General features: G+C 35.3%; 1 long non-coding RNA gene across 1 annotated transcript in view; it reads right to left on the minus strand.

The window, feature by feature from the left end:
• Nucleotides 1–15,908, minus strand: part of LOC150110525 (uncharacterized) — a 112,728-nt gene that overhangs the window by 57,302 nt on the left and 39,518 nt on the right. Inside the window, exons 3-4 of the long non-coding RNA XR_016548465.1 lie at nt 14,680–14,721; nt 14,553–14,579 (exon numbers count right to left, since the gene is read on the minus strand). This is a non-coding gene — a long non-coding RNA (uncharacterized LOC150110525). The remainder of the gene's footprint in view (nt 1–14,552; nt 14,580–14,679; nt 14,722–15,908) is intronic.

Here is a 15,908-nt window from a genome sequence, read left to right on the forward strand (position 1 = left end):
AGTTTTTTTCGTGTTTTTTGAATTTTCAACAAGGTTAATGAGGTTCAGTTGTTTCATAGAATTTATTTTAAAGGTTAAAACTCAAAACAATAAACAATAAATTAGTTCCATAGTTAATTTAGATAGACTTACAGGTAACACTTTCTAGAATTTCATCTGTAGGGATGTTAATTGAGATGTGAAATGGGAAAAGAATGTAACAGTACTTTCTTGTTCAACAGAAACACTACATTAGGAAATATGTGTCAAATATGTCCAGTGTCGTCAACATTACGACATCACGAGTTTCTTTATGAGAAACGTACATGAACAACTCTGTTCATCCCTTAACAATGAAATTGTTATCTTATGGTTAAATTTAAAAATAGATTTAAATTTTTTTTTTTTTTTAAAGCTTGTGTTCGTCTTCAACACTTGGCACCTTACTAAAGTAGCCAAGTAGCTAAAGTACTAAAACAAGTACTTTAGTCTAAAATAAGACTGGAGTTGTACAGTCACGCACATCACATATTGGATTGTAATCAGGAGCTTCTCCACGTTTCATAAAACGTACTTTTAAACTCCAGGAGATTTAAATGTGTTGTGCGTGGGGGGGGGGGTAAAAGTTTTCGATACTTTTTCTAAAAGAAAGTAGAGAAGAAGTGGTGTATTTTAAAAAGAATCAATTAAAATAATCAAAGACATTTATTCCAAGCATATATATCAGTTATTGAACAGATATAGCTTGTATATATGCGCTAAATTAGAATTATAAGCGCAAAAGTTTTATGAAATCTCAAATTAGTAAGAACACTAATTAAACGCAGTTAGGGAGAAACTTACATTGAAGGACTGAAAACTACGCTAGTAAGGACAGTAGCTTTGATTGCATACTAGTACACTAGTAGTGGATGGAGAAAAAGACTGGGAATAAGAACTCCATAAACATTTTTTTTTTTGATATTCAGTTGAGAAGGAAAGGATGGAATTGTAGTTCGGATGAGCAATGCATATGAAACACTAAACTGCTCTGTACATTATATTTTCTATCACTTTCGATTTGTCATTCTTGATTCGTGTGTGTGTGTGTGTGTGTTTTCTCCGTCAATAATTGGAAAGTTTTCTGATTGCTATATCCACATGTATGTGATGGTGAAGTGGGGGAAAAAAACACGAAACCATTGAGAGTGTAACCACGGAAAAGCAGGAGTCACAGTTTCATTTCTCAGGTCAGCTTCGTTATGTAAAAATAGCACTCAGGCATCATTGAAAGTACAGAGAAAGGCATGATTTACTAAAACCTTCGCACTGAGCCAGATTTTAAAATGTACGTTGGTCAAATGTACAGATGGAAGGTTAAAATGTACAGATAGAAGGTTAAATTTGATACAATAACCTATTTGAGGTTTACTTTGTAGTATTATATGACTTTCTGAGGAAGAAAACGTAATAAGAATTATGATTTTCATCATGAATTACCAGTTGTATAGAGTTGTAGATTCAACACCTGTTTCTAGGCTCGGTCTTCTACCACCTCTTTAGTCTGGCTCATCAGCAAAAAAAAAAAAAAAAAAAAAAAAAAAAAAAAAAACCACTTTTATAAGATAAATAAAAGAGCTCCTCCCTAGAGTCGAAAGATCAGCGTCCTTTAATGGAAAAGATAAATGTTCAAATCCCGTCTAGATGCTTAATAATAATAATAATAATAATAATAATAATAATAATAATAATAATAAGTTTTCAATAGGTTCCTTCTCCAGGAAACTCAAGAGTTTTACAAACCCTGCGAAACATACAAACACTACGGAGAAACCCAACTATCAGACAGCGTACATGATCACCTGTCTTGGTGAGCATGTACTCTCTGGTGTGATCAGAGACAAACAGCTGTTTCAGTGATGAGTTATCATATTGAGACCCATATATTGTAGTTCACCAATACAATATTTGAGTTCGAGAAGGGGAAAGATGATGCAGAAGAAATATCAGATTTAAATTTCGCCTTAGATAGCTTTACAGGCTTTTCACACCATACTATTGGTCATGACAGAACATAATAGAATATTTTTCCCGACTGTGCCGCAAGGGATAACGTAGTAACAGCAACATATTAAAAAGTAAGTTAAGTGAAAAATGATAATACATTAAAATTAATTCCATAAATGTTAAGATACTGAAAAAAAATCAGAAACGTTGACATACTCATAATTTTAATATTTTTGTCTTCGTGTTATTCTCCAAGAAAAATCCCAGAATGAACAGCAGGGCGTTTATCAGTTGGTTGGAAAGCACTTGCGTTTCCTTTCATGCAAAAATGATTCTGATTAATGTCATGGCGCCATATTTCTATTCGATAGCAGTAATATCGATTACGTAGGTCTTAAAAGAAAGGTTTAATGTCTCGTGACGATTTAAGCTTATAAGGTATGAGCAACAGAGTTGGAAATTTGCCTGCCTTTTATTTTGTTGTATCAAATGAAGCCTCATCCATCATACACTGAAAACTCATCGTGCTCTAAAATCTAGATGGAAACTGTATTTATGGACATGAAAATACAAAAGTGTTTTCTAGTTTCTAATTTTTGATATTTATGGTACTGTCCAGCAGTCCTTAAATGATTTATGGTTGAGATCTATGCAGACAAATAAGTCTTGTATAATTCGACGTGCAGACACGATGGCCTTGTTCAACGGAGCCGACTTATAAAATATGCTCGATGTGTGTATGTGTGTGTGTATGCGCGCACCCACAGGTTTCTGTTATTATAAGAGTGGTGCTGCATCCAATAACTACTTCTTGGGAATTTCAACAGAATTCTCCATCTCTGGATATTCCGGTGATAAACACGGTAGGAAAAGTAGCTTGTGCGTGAATTATGTGTCCAGATCCTTTCGATACGAGCACAATATCAAGACGGCGAGGAACAGAATAAATGGGTCTGAAGGAGAGATGACAGGAAAAACAAAAGAAAAGAAATGGGAAGACGAAATCAGAAGACGTGACATAAATCTGAACATTACAGCTTTAACACATGTGACTGGGGGTGAAGAGACACAGCGTCGGGTTTGAACACTCAAACGGAGACAAACTGATGCCCCACTTGATAAAGAACCCGGCGAATGCCTTCACGCACTCGGCTTGGCAACCATCGCTGTCCATTATGGATACATTCACCTCCATATGTATGGATGGGTGACACGGTATCAACCGTCTCCGCTTGTGACATCTAACAAATAGCTTCTGGTCACGTGTCCGCATCGGGAGCTACAAGTGGGAGAAAGAAGGAAGGCGCACGGCGGCTCTTATCTCATTTAACTGGGTCGTTATCTTAGTAGCCACATTATGATTGATCCTCAAGTCCGTAGCTTTTTTTTTTGTGGATTCATAATCGTATCCCAACTTACCGAATTACTGCGTCTTGCGAATGACGGAACTTTCACCTTCACGTGATGACGTTCGTTTTTTATGAACACATTCGAGTTGGGCATTCGCAATTCAAGCGTTGCATTTCGGGGGGGGGGGGGGACTATTCTTCTTAGTTTTTTTTTTTTTTTTAGATCGATTTCAAATGCGGCTCATTTCCAATGGAATCACAAGAGGATAAACGGGAGTGCGCAATCATACGGATGTGACAGGTGATGGCGACTTCAGGTAACCGATTGGGCATAAAACTTTCGCTATAAAACTGGAAAACCGGAAATGGAGATGATTTTTTTCTCTGCTTCAGATGATTCACAATAATGAATCATTGCGAGCAATCCCATACAATATAAAATACATAATTCAATATTGAATAATACTGCTTCTTTTTTAAGTCTTGACACCTTCTCTATCAATGATTCAGTTCTTTTTTCACGACGCCTCTTTCAGCAAAAAAAAAGTCATTTGACTTTTTTTAATGCTTGGAGATATCGTTACTTTTTTCCAATCTCTTAACTAAATGACATTACAGTTTATGTTTTTAGCATATCTCCTTGAAAACCTTAACTATTTGCAGCTTTTAGAATGACATACTTATTTTCTTTAATAACAACAGTTATCAATCTAGTTCATGGAACCAGAATATATGAATCAGAATTAGCAATACTGTTACTAATCAGGAATTGCCCCGTCGTAGCCCATCGTATTACGTGAAGGTCGGTTTCAGCACGTTGTAGATACGCGTGTTCACGACAAAACTGTTCGATCCACGCTTTCACTTGTTCTGACTGCATTATTCAGACTACAGATATACCTGTCATAACCGAAACTAATCTTTCGTCACATACACATTAATTTTTTTTAATGTTCAATTGGGGTTTCATTTCGCTAGAAAAGGCCAAGCAGCCTATACTTCAATTTGTATGAATACGATAAAGAAATTTCAACTCATTTACAATAAAGCTACGCGAACATTTTTAATCTTCAATGTGGCCATTTTTCCACAGAACATCTTTTACTGTAGCTAGTCCATGAAATGACATCCATGAAAGATTTCTCAACACACCTTTCATCACACAAATATTCAACGGAGTCAAGATCTATTAACGAATCTATTCACTGAATAGCGATGCGTTGGAAAACAATTCATCGAAAACATAGTTGGTCGAACATGGACAGGCGGTCATCGAGGATTTTAATAATTATTTTGCTCTGCTTTAGAATATTATTCCGTACCTGTTATTTTACTTACTGTTTCACGGTGATTCAGCCTTGCAAACAGAACTTTGGTTTGGCCATGGGCAACATATATCTCCTATTACAGCAAATTTATATTTAGAAAACTTTGAAGAAAAAGCAAGCAATTCCTTCCCATTAAAGCCAACTTTATTTTAAAAAGTATGCTGACGACGTTTTCTTAATTTGGAGTCCAAATTAAAAAAACTAACTCCTTCAGCAGATTGTTTGAAGGAGTTGGTGAACCATCTCAACACATCGCCTTTAAAGGAATGCGGAGAACCGACCACGGCTTCTGACCTAATGTCCAATCCTCATCTTCTCATGGTGCACCCTGTTGGATATCTACCTGGATACTGAACAAACGAGGATGGGCTGGCAATTTGGGATTTAGCCGACCAAATTGTAATTCGTATTGGCTTAAACCAATTTATAAAATGATGGTACAACATGACAAAATTTCATGCCGGTTGGGGCGTCGCCCAGTTAAACAAGGCCCCCGTTGTTTTCACCAGGGTGAACAGCGACAAGTCAGCTACTGGAACAAATCTGAAAAAACACCCCAACTCAACATCACCAGAGTTAAAGATCGGTACTATCAACATAAGAAGCCTGAATGGCAAAGAAATGGAGCTAGCTGAGGAATTAGATAAGTACCAGATCGACATAATAGGGGTGACTGAAACAAGAAAGACAAAAACTGGTGAGATCTTTCTGAGCAATAAATACAAAATGTTATAGTCAGGCAATGACAATCAAGGAAAAGACTGAGTAGCCACTGTATTCAACACTAAATGCGAGGCTAATCTTCTTGAATGGCAGGCAGTCTCAAGTAGAGTGATGTGGGCAAATATCAGAATGGGGAACTGGACAATGAGACTTATTTGTGCTTATGGTCCCACAGAAGGTTCTACTAAGGTACAAGTGGAGGAATTTTTTAATGCTTTAGAGAAAGCATCTGACACAATGAAAAAGGAAAAGTTGGTCCTTGTTGGGGATCTAAATAGCCGAGTAGGAAATGATTGTCAGACATACAAAAATATATTGGGAAATTTGGAGAAAAGAGCAAAGCTAATAATAATGGCAAATATTTGTTGGATTTCTGCTCAGGACATGGACTGGTTATTACTAACACCATATTCCAACATAAAAATGTGCACAAATTCACATGGAGAGAAGAGGCAAGAAATAAGAAAAGTCTCATTGACTATGTTATTGTTGATAGTGATGTTTTCTCCCTGGTGCAGGACACCAGAGTGTACAGAGGATTTGAAATTGGAAGTGATCACTGTTTAGTCTTGAGCAGGATAAAATTGAATTTCATATTGAAAAGAATAACATGTAAGAAAGTTTTAAAGCGAATAAAAGTTGAGCAGGTCTCAGATGTGAACTGTAGACTAAAATACACAAAGATTATTGAAGAAAAAATGAAAGAGTTTGAGAACAGAAACCAAACTTTAGAGATTCAGTGGCAAGCCTTGAAGAAAACCTTGATTGATTCAGTCAGAGAGATATGTGGTGAGGTTGTCTGCAAGGATAGAAAAATCAGACCTCCATGGTGGACACAGGAAGTTAAAGAGGCAGTGAAGGAAAAGAAGAAAGCATATCAAAAGTTCCTGGCAAACAAGTCAGCTTGTGCTCTTAGGGAATACAGAGACAAATGCAAGAATGCTAAACAGTGTGTAAAACTAGCTAAATAAAAGTCATGGGAGGACTTTGGCAAGAATATAGAAAATAAATATCAAGAAGGTGGCAAAATATTTTGGAGGTTATTGAAGAAGCTTAGAAATGGAGGAAAGAGTACTATAAAAGGAGTTAGAGATGATATAGGTGACATGTCAACTGGAGAAAAAGATATCCTTGAAGTATGGAGTAATTACTTCGAAAAATTGCTAAATTAAACAAGCAGTGATAGCGCAGTGGTAAAAAACACTCAACCGGCATACAGTCAGGAATACATAACCATACTTGAAGTAGAAAAAGCCATCAAAGGCTTAAAATGTGGAAAGGAGGCAGGAGTAGATGATATTCGACCAGAAATGCTGAAGTATGGTGGTATAAAAGTCTTGCAGTGGCTGTACTGCATAGTTCAGAAGGCCTGGACAGAGGGACGAATTCCCGATGATTGGAATAGAGTTCTCATAGTACCCATATATAAAAAGGGAAAGAAAACTGAATATGGGAATTACAGAGGTATTTCCCTACTGAGTGTTCCTGGTAAGATATATGCAAGTATACTTGAGAAACGGTTGAGAAGAATTGTAACAAGCTGGATTCCGGCCAAATAGAGGCTGTCAGGATCAGATCTTCACTTTACGACAAATAGTGGAGAAATCATGGGAATATAACAAAGATCTCTATTTGACTTTTGTAGATCTGGAAAAGGCATATGATAAGGTGCCAAGAAAGAAGCTATTCAACACGCTACAGTTATATGGTCTCAATGGAGCATTATATCAAGCAATACTTAGTCTTTATTTGGATGTAAGTCAGCAGTTAGAATTGAAGGAAGTACAGGAAGATGGTTTAATGTTAAATCTGGTGTGAGACAAGGATGTACATTATCCCCTTTGTCATTCATTATCTATATGGATCACATTATGAAGGAAAGTGGTATTAAACATGATATCAAAATTGGAGATGTTAATGTCAGCTCACTGCTTTATGCGGACGATGTTATACTTTTATTATTATTATTATTAGTTGACACCTCCAGGGAGTCCAAAGATTCATCGAGGGAGAGTGTGCCAACAGCATCGAACGATTGGTCCCCTTCCAACTACTACGAGTCTGCAAGATTCCTTGACTAAATTGAATAACTGTTGAAATAGATATGGTATGAATGTCAGCAATAAAAAGTCAAAGACAATGAAAATAGGCAGAATAGTTGAAAATGTCAACTGCGTTGTGAACGGAGAACCTGTGGAACAAGTAAAACATTTCACCTACTTAGGCACGATTTTTAGTGAAGATGGTAAATTAAATATGGAAATAGACAACAGAATCAATAAAGCTGGTATAATAGGAAGTCAATTGAATAAATTTATATGGAATAAGAGAGAAATTAGTTGGAACACTAAATTAGCTGTATACAAGACAGTGTTCAAACCAGTTTTAACTTATGGATCTGAAAGCTGGGTCAGAAGTAAAACACTTGACCAACGACTAGAGACCGCAGATATGAGAGTCCTGAGAAAGATTAGAGGCGTGAACAGATGACATCAATGGCAATATCACATTAAAAAAGGGGATATTAGGAAAGAACTTGACATTGTCAGCATCGAGGAATGCGTTAGTAGAGCTAATCTCAGATGGTATGGTCACTTAAACAGAATGGGCGAGGAAAGATTGGCAAACCAAGTGTTCTCTTCCAGCTTGGCAGGAAAACGACCCAGAGGAAGGCCAAGATATAGGTGGTTTGATAGGATACAAAGTGCCTTAGACGACAGAAATATAAGATCTGATAATGTTGGAGTCTTGATAAGTAACAGACTGATCTGGAGGAAAATTGTAGATAGGAAGTTAGTAATGATGTAAATTTTTCATGTAGTATTATCATATCCTATACACCCCCTTGAGGGTACATTGCAGGAATTTGATGATGATGATGATGATGATGATGATGAGATTCATTCCCGTTCCTGGATGTTAAACTTCATTCGTGTGTCAAAAAAACTGATTTCTATTTATAGAAATCCACACATACCAACAGATACCTTCATGCGCAACCATTATCCGCCCCAAAAGCTTGGTATCATTTCTACTTTGGGTAAACCTGCTCTCTCTCTTTAGTGAAGAAGAGATCACCAAAGAACTGCAGTTTCTTCTCACAATCTTTCAGAAAAACGATTATATTATCCTAAACAGACTGTTCGTAAGCTACATTTTATTTTTAATCCACCTGCTCACTGCACTGAAGATAGTGATGTAAAAAGCTTTACATCTATCTTTACCATATATCAGCTCCGTTTCACCAATGTTAGCTAAATTTTTTAAGAAATTTAAAATCCGCATTTCTTTTGGTCGTCTTTCCTAATCCCGTTCCTCATTCGGTACACCTGAACCGAAACGTGACAGCTTAAAGTATCCCGGAGTTTATCGTCTTCTGTGTAACTGCAATGTGTCCTATTTGGTTAGTCGGAGAAATCCGTTGAGGTGCGTATGGAAGAACATGTGGGAGACATCATGTATAGCAGGACTAGAGCCAATGCACTATCTAATCACATTATGCTCAACCTAATATTGAAGATTCTGTCACTGATCTAGTGATCTGGAACAAATCCGAAAACATTTTTAGATGCTACGATGAGCTGGAGAGAAGAATTGTGGAATCAACAGAAATTGTCCTCAATTTCTAATATAAGAGCTGATTGTCACTGTTCAGCTATCCAGCTCTGGCGTGCACGAGATCGTGTCTGCGTGAACGTGGTAGAAAATATTATAAAATTAGTTTGAATGACTGTATACCGAGAATGAAAAAACAACAAGGTTTAATATTAAGATACAACTAGTTTCGTTGAATGATTCAACTTCTTCAGGTATCACAGGCAAAGAAATATACAAAAAATGACAGAGACATGATAAAATTACATCAACAGATCTAGTGTAAAAGACAATAGTACATTGAGTATAAAAGACAATGTACTATTGTTTTTTATACTAGATCTGTTGATGTAATTTTATCATGTCTCTGTCATTTTTTGTATAATTCTTTGCCTGTGATACCTGAAGAAGTTGAATCATTCGACGAAACTAGTTGTATCTTAATATTCAGCCTTGTTGTTTTATTAGTCATTCAAACTAATTATATACATACATACATACATACATACATACATATATATATATATATATACATACATACATACACATATATATATATATATATACACACTAACTGAACTTTTTAAATTTTATTATATGAAAATGCTAAGTCATCATATATTTAAGTCGACATTTTTGGTTGGAAAAAAGCTGATTAGTTTTGAATAATCTAGAGAAATTATTAAATTGATTTCGGTTGCTAGCAACAAAAGAACTTGACTGTGCATTTTGATGATCACTTCATTATCACTTTTTTTTCCCTATGATTATAAAACCGGTTGTTAATGTTATTAAGTATATTACAACGTAGATGTCTTTACAACAAGAAAAGCAAGGAGTAAAACATAACTGCAGATGATAGCATTTTGCACATTTACGTTTGTTTATTAAATTAGCACTTTAAATCACTGAATTCAGTGATTTACAGAAAAGGAAAAGAAAACGGGAAAAAAAAAAGAAAGTTGAAATGTGAAAATGAAAACAAAATCGGATCCATTTATCGTTCAACCTTTCTTCTAAGGAGTTACTTCTTTTTTTGAGGAATTTCAGTAGATATATCAAAACCTTTCTAGACTGACCGCCAGATGACACTACTATAGTTCGTACCAAGCTTCTTAGACCTTCCTGCTAGAGTAGAATCTCTTGACCATTCACCGTTATTTTAAAGCCGTACATTACGTTACTGAGAAGTAATAACCGTCACCGAATGTTGTGCTCATTGCGATTTCTGCTCCATCGTAAAATGACAAAAAAATAGCACGTGCGAAATTACCTTCGAGATGCCGAAGGTTATTATCGGAGAAGAAACAAAAAGTAGAATTTAAATATCCCATTGATTCTCCGAGTTTAAATGTAGAGTGACGTCTGCTGATGCTGAGCGATGAAGACGCCATTGTGCATTACGAATTCGTTTCCAAGAGTTCAACTGTGAGTCAACAATTCCATTCAGATGTTCTGCGGCATCTACGAGATGTGCCACGAAACGACCGGAGAAAGTGGCAGACTCTAGATTGGTTTCTCCGCCACCAAATATTCACGTAATACTGTTCTATCTGTGCAGGAATTTTTAACCAACGCTGGAACAAATGTTATTTCCTAAATTCCACTTACTCCCCACATCTTCGGTCTGCATTTTTTTCTTTTTCATTTCCTTTCTCAAAACTCAAGTAGGGACTGGAGACGATTAGATGTGATTGCATAATCACGATTCCAAAAAGAAAGAAAGAAATTCAAAGCAGAGAACTTTGTTCAACAATGACGAAAAGGTTAGAGGCGTGAAATAAAATGAAAAAAAAAAAAAAAATCTGAAAAAAAAAAGCATTTATATCACATGCGGTGTTTATAACAAGAACTTGTATGTTTCAATGGGATTTTGCTTAAAACTGAGACTGGTTTCGAAGTCAATATGCTAGCATATTGACTTCGAAGTCAAAATATGAACTATATAAATTATAATAGGGTGGAAGAATGAATCAGTTTCAAATGTGATGAACTAGACATTCAAGAAATTTCTAATCTATTAAAAGTCTAGAGTTCGTGAGATCAGCATCTATTCAATTTACCAAAAAGGAAAAGTACTTTATAGCATGCAGAAAAATCGTCAAATTATTGCCTTGAATTCAGACACAGCTTACCTCCATAGCTTACCTCTTCAACAAAAATATAATCTGAAAATGGATCTGTTTTGGTTGCGATGAGCAGAATGTTCGTTGAATGTTTTGACAAGCATTCTCTTAAAGTATAATATAATAACTGATTAGAAATCAAGGGAAGAGGGGGGAAAAACTATTTCCACATAAAAATAGTTCCATTGGATTCTCCTTTCTGTTCTCCTTAGGATTCTAGATAGGCATTATCCTATAATGTTCGATAATCCACCACAGCTGACTTTCTATAAGTGGAGACTCATCTTTCGGCATGGTCAAGTAAAATGTAGTGTAAGTGACACTTTCACCATTTTGAAAACGTATCAAAAATTTCGAAAAATTAATTGTTCCAAATTATTTCTAGGAAACTGTGCTCTTTTTACCAATTGATTGATAAACGATAGACTACATGGAGCAGAAGAGACCACAATCGCTATATTAAATATTCAAAATTATCCGTTTTAATTTATATTAAATCATATTACCTAGATAACTGTTTTTAAAAGAAACATTTCAATAAGCGGGAATCCTTAAAATTTTTCTTAGTAAATTATAACAGAAGCTACAATAAACAACATTTGACCAGGGTAAGCGATTGAAACGGTAACCAAATGAACGCAATCGGTTCTGTATGAAGCTGTATACTATCCGTGTCATTGGCGAGTTATTATCCTGCAATAACTCACGGCACAAATAGCAGAGATGTCACGTGGCTTCCTTAAGGGAACTCTCGTGCGAATGGTGGACAGATCATTCCTGCATAACTTAATAATTGTAAGCATCGCATGACCATTTCACAGAAAGCATGCTCTTCTACTGCTAATAACATATTTATAAGAAAATTATTTAAGAATGCCTTAGGTTTCGTGTGAAAAATATAGAGCATGAACTTAAGGAAGAGGCGGGAAGATGCAATTAAAGGGAAGTACTTGGATGTGTGAAGCAACAACTTCGTTCCCAGGAAGTCTGCTGACTGCCAGCAGGGACGAACCCTTTGAAGCGCCAGCCCGGTATCTTGCCTTCGGTGCTGTTATTTAAGTTAATAGGAGAACGAATTACTACACCACGGGGGGTTCTGGGGGGTAAATTACAACCTGCAGAGCAAAGGCGAGACCGGCGAACTTTGATCCCAGTCTAGCGGTGCTGTAGTCTCCGTTATTTACACCGTACATTACTCCCAGTAAGAAAGGGTGACGATCGCTGTGGCAGACGCCAACTCTACACCCCTTAGTAAAAATGAAAAACAAAAGAAAGAAAACAAGAAGGGGGAAAAGTGGAATTAATTAATTCATTGCTCTTTTTTGTACCACTTGTGTTCTTTGTCTCGGATGTTCACATCCTTCAAGAAACTGCGGTAAGACAATTGGATATTGCAGTAAGCAATCGACTGCCATGTTGCACCGATAATTGTTTCTTTATTCATTCGAAGTCAATGGTTTAGTTTTCGGTCATTGATCTAGGAGGACACTCTTACCTATGGCACTTGAGTAATGAGTTACTTGAATGTCAGAGTTCACGCTTTGTAATGATAATGTGGTTCGGTATGGCCACCTGTACATCATCGTAAAGGTGAACCTAAACTACAGTCTAATTGAAGAGAAATATTACAGACAAGAAGTGTTTTTCTTTTTTATCTACTCATTTACCACAGCCAGTTCCTAATTGTTTACTCCAACTCAAAATCGTTAATCATTCGGCTTCTACTCATATTACGGAATGTTGTTAAGAATTATGTTTCTATATGATGAATAAGCCGTTAATGCAAAGTAAAGCAGGAAGTTTTCTTTTAAGAATTTAATAACTGCTTAGTATTATTACAAAACTAATTTTTACGGGAAGAAAACAAATTGACTTCACAATGGAATTTTCGATTAAATAAAGTAGTCGTTTGATATATTGGTGAACTGCGATGGTTGCCATAAGTCACGTAAAGCAATGAATGGTCCAATGAATAACCTTTGAGACTTCACTGTCAACAACATACTCGCTATTATTTTTACTTTCGCCATTAGAGCTAGAACTGGTTATATTCACAGAAGATCGTGGGATTAAAAATAAAATATATTCTTCCAGCACGTTTACCGCATCGCGACTTTCTTAATATCCATTTTAGAACCATCGCTAAAATGGAGCTTGAAATTGCAAGTTATTATTATTTATCAATTAAATGTGATTAATGAGAATTAATAATAAGAAGAAGAAAAGGAGGAAAAACTGCCAAGATAAATTATTCTAGCTAAACGAGAAAAGCACCCAAAGTAGGTGAATCAGGCAATAGAATATCAGGCGCGTGAGAATCCTGTGAATGCCTTTAGTTGGCATCTGAATTGCATCTCCATGTTTGGTTTCTAGAGCGGGATTTCCGGTTTATCTACTTAGCGGCCCCTCCACCACACTATTAATACACTAGGGTAGGATTCATATTTAAAAATCGTGGAAAATCACTTTATACAGAAGTGGTTGAATTAATTTAAGAAAAATAATTATGAATACTCTTGTGGACTATGTGAAGACTTCAGTGGACTAAAAGAAAAGAAAAATATTGTGGAAGAATTAGCAGATAAAAAAAGGAAAGTCAGAAAAAAATAAAAAATATATGGAAGAATTTATTTGTGAACAAAAATATATCAAGAATGTAAGGAGAAACAAGTTATAACATGGCCTTACATACTAAATGTTTTTTTTTTTTAATACAACTCTCTTTAAATTAAGAAAGTACTAAAAATCGTAAATGAAAGTGATTATGAAATTGGTATCAATGCCTTCGTTTTCAGTTTTGGCACTATACACAGTTTTCAAGAGGTGAATATTTATCCAAATTGATGTAAAAGACGATGAAATAAAAGAAATCAATAGTGAATGAGTATGATGTTGATAATAATAAATGAGTGTGATACTGAACAAATAAATAAATCAGTAATGAATAAGGATGATACTGATGATAAGGGAAAAAAACGAGAATAAAAACTGGAAAAATAAAAATGTGCGTCGTATGTAAAAAAAGGTACATTAAACACCTAAGAATGCTTAAAACGTGAAGTATAAGACAGATTTCAAAGATCTAAATACGCGGATATATAATAAAATATATGATAAAAGGAGGAAATAAATGAGAACAAACCTCATTTTTCCAAATGAAAAAAAAAATTGTTTTTGCTTGTTATTAAAAATACCCAACTTGTAGCCATAATGAGATTTCGACTCTTGGCTTAGATTTCCTCTCATATTACAAACTAGCTGTTTTTTTCATAAGCAAAATATTTTCTAAATATGTCAAAATATTTTAATTTTTTGACATATTTCAAAATATTTCTCTGGTAGTTTTAGACAGGCTTCTTTTTAGCGTTTTCGTAAGTCCACTTAATTCTCATCCCTCGTCTCAATGGGGAATTTTGAGAGCTTATCATTGCATCTACTACTAATAACTTATTCAAACAATAACTCACCTTTCTTCCTTCCTTCATATACATTTCCTGCAAAATAATTAGTACTAAGTTTATCTTACAGATTACTTAGTATTAGAGGAAAACTTCTCAAAAAATGTCTCAGCTGATATTTAGTTATAGAACTTACCACTTGGGAGACGTCTCCGATTAACCATGCGAGCCATCATCTCTACAAAAAAACAAAAAAGTTACAGTTAATAAAGAAGATTATATATCATATTCTAAAAGAACATATTATTTGTAATTAATAAACCATGTGTCAAATAAGGCTGTCCAATCTTAGGTAATCCGAGGGCCGCATTAAAAAAAAAATATCAGAGGGTCACATCACAAATGTGTATCTAGTAATTTGGTGAGCAGCAGCGACACAACCTCGAAAGTTGAACAAACAACTAATTGCGCACTAATCGCGCGCTCACGTTCCGCGTGAGTGCCCGGAGCATGCGAGTTGAAACAAAACAGTGTAAGAATAATATTTGAAAAACATGTGGGTATATAGTGATGTAAAAGCACCAAATAAAATTATCAACATCGAGATCATCAATTAGTGATAGAATTAAAATATCTAAGTATGATTCAAATTGTCATTTTATATTTCGCCCGTGTAAATCAAAACCCACAGGCGAGCCGCACAAAATCGCACCGCGGATCGCATGCGGCCCGTGGACAGTGCTTTGGATAGCCCTGCCGTAAACATTGCAAAAATCTCGCGCCGTTCTATTTTGATTATGTATTACTATGTTATCGCGTGAATTAATTTAGTACAATTTTATGAAGAAATATTACAGTTTTTTTTTTTTTATCTCTCCTTTATCAGGAAACGTAAGTAGTATATGTTCTATGATATACAGTATTTGAAATATAAGATTTAACCGGGTTTTTTTTTTTTATTATTATTGTTGTTGGAATATCTGTTAAAAGTAATTTAACAGATATGAGAAGCTTTTTCTACCGCCTGAAAAATAAGTGTTTTTGACTATTCCCATTATCTTGAATAATTATTTTTGAACATTTTCCTCCACTGCCTCAGTGGAACTGCAAGTTATAAATTAACACATTTAAGCCCCCGCGAGGATGCTTAAATGTGTTTGATGCCATGTTGCCGAGACAAGATAAGATAATATAAGAACTAGTTTCAGTGATAACAGCTGTTTCATGCAAATTTTATGCACTTGGCCATATTTCTTCTAAAATGTAAATAAACCTAATGGTTCCATGAATAAATATTCGTCTTTAGAACGTACGGAAGAACGGATGTAACCAATGTTTTTTTCTGTCAGTTAAATTACAGATTATCAAGCTTGTAACATTCTCTTTAGAATGTGTGAAACATGTTTACGGCTTCTCCAACTACTT

This window comes from Typopeltis vanoorti, chromosome 1 (genome assembly GCF_054136105.1).
Source record: "Typopeltis vanoorti isolate ZY-2024b chromosome 1, IOZ_Tvanoo_1.0, whole genome shotgun sequence".
NCBI classification, from domain to species: Eukaryota; Metazoa; Arthropoda; class Arachnida; order Uropygi; family Thelyphonidae; genus Typopeltis; species Typopeltis vanoorti.